Below are 7,131 nucleotides of genomic sequence, written 5' to 3' on the forward strand. Positions count from 1 at the left end.
GGTAAACGACATTTCCGTGCACTGCTCTGGTTCGCCAGAATCAGCTTAGTCATGTTGGCAACATGACCCGGAAGCTGTACACTGGCTCCTTTGGCCAATAAAGCGAGATGAGCGCCGCAATTCAAGAGTCGTCTGCGACTGGACCTAACAGTCAGGGTTCACTTTACCTTTACCATACCCTTCAACATTTCTCCCATGAAAATAGGAACCTCCTAAGGAAAAGTGTGACATTCTGGGATCAAATCAGAAACCAGGACAGCTCCTATAAATTCAGGTCTGTCTCTGAAAAATAGGGACACTTGGAGGGTCTGCATCTAGTGGACCTCAGAGCACCTAGACTAGTCTATGGACAAGAAAAAAAATCCTACTCATTCCAGGAACAACTGGGAGAATATCCTGCAGTGGGTGGGCTGCTTGGTTGTTTGACATCTGAAGTGGGTGGGGGTGGACTGGAATGGGCTCACGTGGCTCCGCGGCTCTGTCCAAGCATCAGCATGTGTGTGCATTTTCACACCACATGGAATCTGAACTCCCTCTTACCCAGCTTCAAAGCTCATTCAATGGCTGCAGTGTCACATCAGGGGAGCACATTATTGCATTTGGGGGTTTAGGGATATATGTTGGGTGTCCAGGGTTATCTTATTGGCCTACCATTTCTCAACAAGATTGAGGCTGCAATCTTAAATAAATTTACTAGGGCATGTGTGTGTTCCACTGAATACATCCAGACTTTCTTCTGAGTAAATATGCACAGGATTGTACTATTAGTGTTTTGTTTTTTTACGCGATGTTCAGAATCAAAGTCTTCCTAGTGGTTCCATGAATTGCAATACTCCTTGTTGCCTTGAATTCTTGGATCTATTCACAAAATAAATATGTTGGATACATTTGCCAGATAGGCTATAATTGTGGCTCCCAGCTAACTGTCTAACATATCTCGCTGTGATTGATAAAAATCATCCGTACGATCCTTTTATCTCAGAGCATGTGTTTGATTAAAGTATAACGGCGGCTTTCAAACTTTCCGCCTTCGGGAAAATCTCGTCACATAGAGTTATCTGCCAAAGAAACCCTGCACTTTTTGCCATGGAACTTCTGCTGTTTGCAAAGGATTCTGGGGCATATTTTAGGGGACACATTCAGTTCACACGGGACCCTGACTCTGCCTGTTGGGACATACTATTAGCCTGTAAAAATGGGGAGTGCATTTTGGGCAAACACTTGAGCTGAGATTTCTGCACTGCAGGGTGTTGGACAAGATGACCCTTGGGGTATCTCCCAACTCCGCAATTCTGTGATTCCCTTTCTCCAAAATATATTATCCACCACTTTCCCAATGCATTCTGGTTGCCTTTGCAGAGAAATAGCTATACATCATTATGATGCACCCCTCTGCGCCCTGCCAGCAAACCATTCGTCTCTTCTCATAGTTGGCAAAGCTAACTTATAGTAGTTAAGCAGCAAGAGGACAATGACTGTCTCCATCTGTTCCTTTCCCTTCTGATTCTTCTTTGTTTCCACTTTTTTATTCCTAGCCAGAGAAGGAAATACATGATATATTCATGGTCTTGGGGTAGGTAGGTGTTATTCCATCCAAGCCATTTCTCTTCCATACCTCTGGTCTACAGCTTTGGAGGCTATTCCTTCACCCAAAGGCACAATGCAATGCTCTGTGACCTGGTTCACCTGAAAGGTGCTTGGTATCGAAGTGTGCAAGCCATTGGAAAAGTGGGTGCTGTAGATTTGGTTTGGTGTGGTTTTCTGTACACTTGCATTATGATTTGTCTTGGCATGCAATTTGGCTTTAGGGCTTGAACCAGGAATCTCATGGCTTGGGGAGAGGACCTTGCCTAGTCTGTGGGGTATAATTTTTTTACTTAAATAAAATAAATCCATTTGTTTTTAAGATATGTTTTCCCCATCTTACATCAAAGGGTTCATAAAGCAGCTTGGAAACAACAGGTTAGAATACAACATCCCCTAAAACACAGACCAGCCTCCCTTCATCTTCCAGGTGATGGATTGGAATGATCATCCATCTCTCGACACACAAACAGAAACACACCAATTTGTTTTGTTTCTTTTAATATGGCAGTCATTTTGGAGAAGAGAAAATATAAATGGTAGCAATTTCTACACACTTTTTATAGAATGCGATTGTTGGAAAAGTTGGGCTATGTAAAGCCTGCGCTGAATATATTTCATTGCTTATCTTCTCCAAACTGGACTGTGCCCACCTATCTCCTCCGGTTTGCTTCAGGTATGACTGTGTATTTAATTAAAAAGAAGAAAAAGTGCTGTGTTTCATTGCTTTGGGGGAAGAAAATAAACTGTTCTTACTTCCATTTGAAAATTATGCCAGATGTCTGGCAATAAAAACACAATTATACTCATGATTTCATGAGGATTTTCAGTTGGAGATCCTGACAAAGCTTGGAGTTTATTTAACACAGGTAAATACACTAGATAAACAGCCCGCTGAATTTCACTTCTGCATCACCACAGCTGTAACTGCACAGTTGTTGGAGCCATAATTCATAGATATCTAGCACAAAACCATATGAAAGTTAGAGATTCTCATTTAGCCCCACAAAATGGGGTTGGGGTTGGGAGTTCTACAACTTCAAGGGGGAGGCATTGTGCTTCTTAAAGGAGTTGTTTAGGTTGGGGGTGGAGGACAAATTGGATTTTGTTTCCATTTTAGTTAGAAGCTCCCTAATTAACCCTTCTGAAACCCATATGCGAACCAAAACACTTCTATCATTTGAAATTTGCACTTCTCGGAATTTTGCAATGCTGTTCTCCAACCAATGTATACAAAAATGCCTATCACTGGGGTAAAATGCACATAAAAGTGCAAATCTGAGCAAAAATAACATGCAAAATGCTTAATGGAAGATTGCTTGCATTTTGGCCTTAATCCAATCTTGGACTGGATAGTCCTTCCTCTATAGAGCACATCGCCACCCTCTTTTGCTGTCCAGAAAAGGAAGTGAGAATAAGGTTTCTCGAGGAATTCAAAATTCCTATGCAAAATGCGCTGATCCACAATTCTCTGAATAAGGGGCCTCCTATCTACTAGACTTTGCACTTCTCCAAATATTGCAATGCAGTTCTTTGCATATGAAATGTGTCAAAACGCACGTGTTTAAATACACACTTTGGGAGAAAACACACATTTATGCAAGTTCTTAAAATATATATTTATATGTGTATTTTGAGCATATGTTAATAGCACAGAGAGAGGTTAATGTGGAAATTAAACAGACCAGTGACACAGACCAGAAATGAACAGATTCAGTCATCCTCATGTGAAAGAATGAGGGTTCCAGCTGATGGAGATAAAGAAGTACATACAGAAAAGTAGGAGTTGTAACTACAGAGTCTACAATTGCGCAATATAGCCAGGGGAATAACAGTGTCATTGGTTTATTTCATTTATTTCTGCCCAGGACTGAGTTCATGTGGCAGCCTACAATTTTTTTAAATAAAAAAAAAACCATTTTAATAGGACCCCTAAAAATAGTTCCGATCCAACAGTGATAATTAGTGCTGTGATTAAAGCTGTCTTCTAATTTCTCAAAAGTTTTCTACCTCTGCAGGGACAATGGGTGGGGAGGCTTCCATTTTCCTTCAGAATCTCTTTTGAATTTCAGTGGGTGTATGATTATATCATTCATTCATTTATTGTGAAAAAAATTATACTGCATAGTTACAATTGTCTCTGAATTTAAAAGTAACTATGAAAATCAGAAATTGTTTGAAATGCCTGCTGGAATAATGCGGGGGGGGGGTGTCTTCAGTTGGCCCCAGATGTTTTGCGATATGGTCCAACAACATCTGGAGGGCCACAGGTTGCTCTACAGGTAGGTTTTCATGCTGTGTTGTATATGAAACGGCTTTCTTGTTATAAAATGCATATTCTGTGAAATGGCAAGATCTGCATTACTTGCGAGGAAAGGACTAAGGATTCTTAGAGCAATGAGCTAGGAATAATAATAGTAATAATAATAATAATAATAATAATAATAATAATAATTAATAATAATATATCTATATGCCACCCATCTGACTGGGTTGTCCCAGACACTCTAGGTGGCTTCCAACAAATTAAAACATCAAACACAGTAAAACATCAAACATTCCATATACAGGGCTGCCTTCAGATGTCTTCTAAAAGTCAGATAATTGTTTATTTCCTTGACAGGAGGTCATATCTGAACATTGAAACCTGCCTCTTATTGAGTTACACCTGTCGTCCATCTAGCTTTCAATTTTGTCTTCTCTGATTGCCAGCAAACACGAAGGATAAACAGGTAGCCTATTGCAAGTGCTGTTGTGTGATTCCCAACAATACATACGTATAAATGTTATACAACTACAGATTCCCACCAAATACCAGTTTCTGGGGTTTACAAGTGAAAGAGTGCTATTTAGCTCATATCCTGCTTGTGGGCTTTCCATAGGAATCAAGTTGAACCCAGTGAGGATGAAATGTTTAGCCTGGAGAAGAGAAGGTTAAGGGGTGATATGATAGCCATGTTCAAATATATAAAAGGATGTCATATAGAGGAGGGAGAAAGGTTGTTTTCTGCTGCTCCAGAGAAGCAAACACGGAGCAATGGATTCAAACTACAAGAAAGAAGTTTCCACCTAAACATTAGGAAGAACTTCCTGACAGTAAGAGCTGTTCGGCAGTGGAATTTGCTGCCAAGGAGTGTGGTGGAGTCTCCTTCTTTGGAGGTCTTTAAGCAGAGGCTTGACAGCCATATGTCAAGAATGCTTTGATGGTGAAATGAAATGAAGGACCTTTGGTCTGATCCAGCAGGCCTCTTCCTATATCCTTATCTCATGGTGCTATGAGCTTGTGTGGACAGAGCATGGAGGGAAATCCATAGATGTAACACAATGGATCCAAAGACTTCTTCATGTCTTCCAATACAATTCCTTCCTTCCTTCCTTCCTTCCTTCCTTCCTTCCTTCCTTCCTTCCTTCCTTCCTTCCTTCCTTCCTTCCTTCCTTCCTCACCTGTCTCTGCACAGCCATTGTCCAAACATTGAACAACAAGCTCAGAAAACACATTTGCTGGTTGTGTTTTATATATGTGCAATGTGAACTATGTACCCTCCGGGTGCATTGACAGCGTAAAAAACTACTCATTTAACAATCCATCACTGAATTATTAAATAATAGTTGAATTATTATTCTAATAGCTGGATGCAACTAAATTATTGAATAACAGACTTTAGATGAATAGCCAGTCTCTTGCTTCATGGCTTGTACCTTTTGGATCAAGTGCATGTTTTTAATCTAAAGATTCAGACTGGTGGGGTGGGGAGAGGGAAAAGCCCTTTTCAATGGAACTTGAAAGCTTTTGTGCCTTAATAAAACATTCAGACTGTCAAGTGTTTTGTTCTGCCAGCAACTTAATTCTTCATATAATATGGCATACTCTGGTGTTTTAAAAGACTATGCCAAGGTTGGCGCTACAGTGGCAATAGAGCAATATGGAGAAAAACAAGTGTTCATAAATCATAATATTCTTCCAGTGCTTTCTGCAGATAGCACATCAGAATAATTCTGGCCCCTGGGAAGCTTCCAGGTAGCCTATCGGTTAAAAGAAGAAGACCAATCTTTTCCCCCTTTGTCTCACCTATCAAATGCTGATGAGAAGACCTTTTGGATAGAAATGGTGAGTATTTTTTTTTAATGCTATGAGATTCCTAGATAAATCATCTTTGCCACACACACACACCCAAAGAGGATGTTATGAAGTGCCACAGCTTTGTTGACTGACACCATAAACCAAGCTGATGAAGTAATTGCCTTATTCTGCTGGGCAGCATTTGGAAAGGATAGAGACAAACTGGAAGGTGTGCAGAGGAGGCCAACCAAGATGATCCAGTCTCTGGAAGCCAAGCCTTATGAGGAGCAGTTGAGGGACCTGTGTATTATGTTAAGTCTGGAAAAGAGGGGACTGAGAGCAGATATGATGGCCATCTTCAGATATCTCAAGGGCTGTCATATGGAAGATGGAGCAAGCTTGTTTCTTCTGCTCTAGAGCGTTGGACCCAAACCAAAGGCTTCATGTTACAAGAAAGGAGATTCAGGAAGAACTTTCTGACAGTAAGAACTGCTTGACTGTGGAACACTCCCCCAGGAGCTTGTGGTTTTTAAGCAGAGGGATGGCCATCTGTCATTGATGCTTTAGTTGAGATTCCTGCATTGCAGGGGGTTGGACTGGATGATCCTCAGGTTCCCTTCCAACTCCACAATTCTATGATTCTATGAAAGGCGAAACCTCCAGTGCCCAAAGGATGTTCCCCCCTCCATCTGTTCAAACCATCTCACAATGGTTAGGCAGCAGCCATTTATTATGTAGAGACCTCAGAGTGCTTCCTTGGGCACCCTATTCTGTCACCCTCTCCCTACTATCACTACCTGCCAGACATGGCCAGTTAGGTATGTCAACCCCAACTTAAACCACCACACTCATAACTGTAGAGTAAGCAAAGAAAATGGGTCCCTCAATGAATTGCAGAAAAAGAGGGTGACCAGCGAATCCCACACTCTGGTGTAGAAAGACTGTTTTCAACTCAAGGACTGCATTCCTTTCTAGGTAGTCTTTGAGGGGCCACATGCCAGTGGTTGGGATGGAACTAGAGACAGACAAATGTTGGCAAAGTGACAAATGTTACATTTGTATGGTAGGCAAGCTTCTACACACACACACCCCTCTCTATTCTCCATCCAGGCAAGCAAGCAAGAGGCATGGTCAGAATTCAAGGACATATTCCAGCCAGACTAAAAAAACATTCAAAGTGTGTGCAAAGCAGGGCAGGCAAGGGGTGTGGTCTGGGGGACAAGGAGTGTCACCGGGGAGGAGATATGTGGATGGAGCGGCTCCTCAACCAACCCAAGCAACACTCTTGACTCTTCGGCATCCTCTTTTCCTGCCCAAGGAGTGTGGGGCAAACCTACCTAGTGGTAAACTGGAGGAACAGCCTTCTGAATTTTGCATGTTTGGACCACTTCACACAAATGATGTCTCTGTATGATTGTGTATCCAGTGGCATGACCACAGCTTGTGCCCATCATTCATACTTTGCTCTTGGCAAAGAACTTGATGTT

This window comes from Zootoca vivipara, chromosome 10 (assembly GCF_963506605.1).
Source record: "Zootoca vivipara chromosome 10, rZooViv1.1, whole genome shotgun sequence".
In the NCBI taxonomy this organism is placed as follows: Eukaryota; Metazoa; Chordata; class Lepidosauria; order Squamata; family Lacertidae; genus Zootoca; species Zootoca vivipara.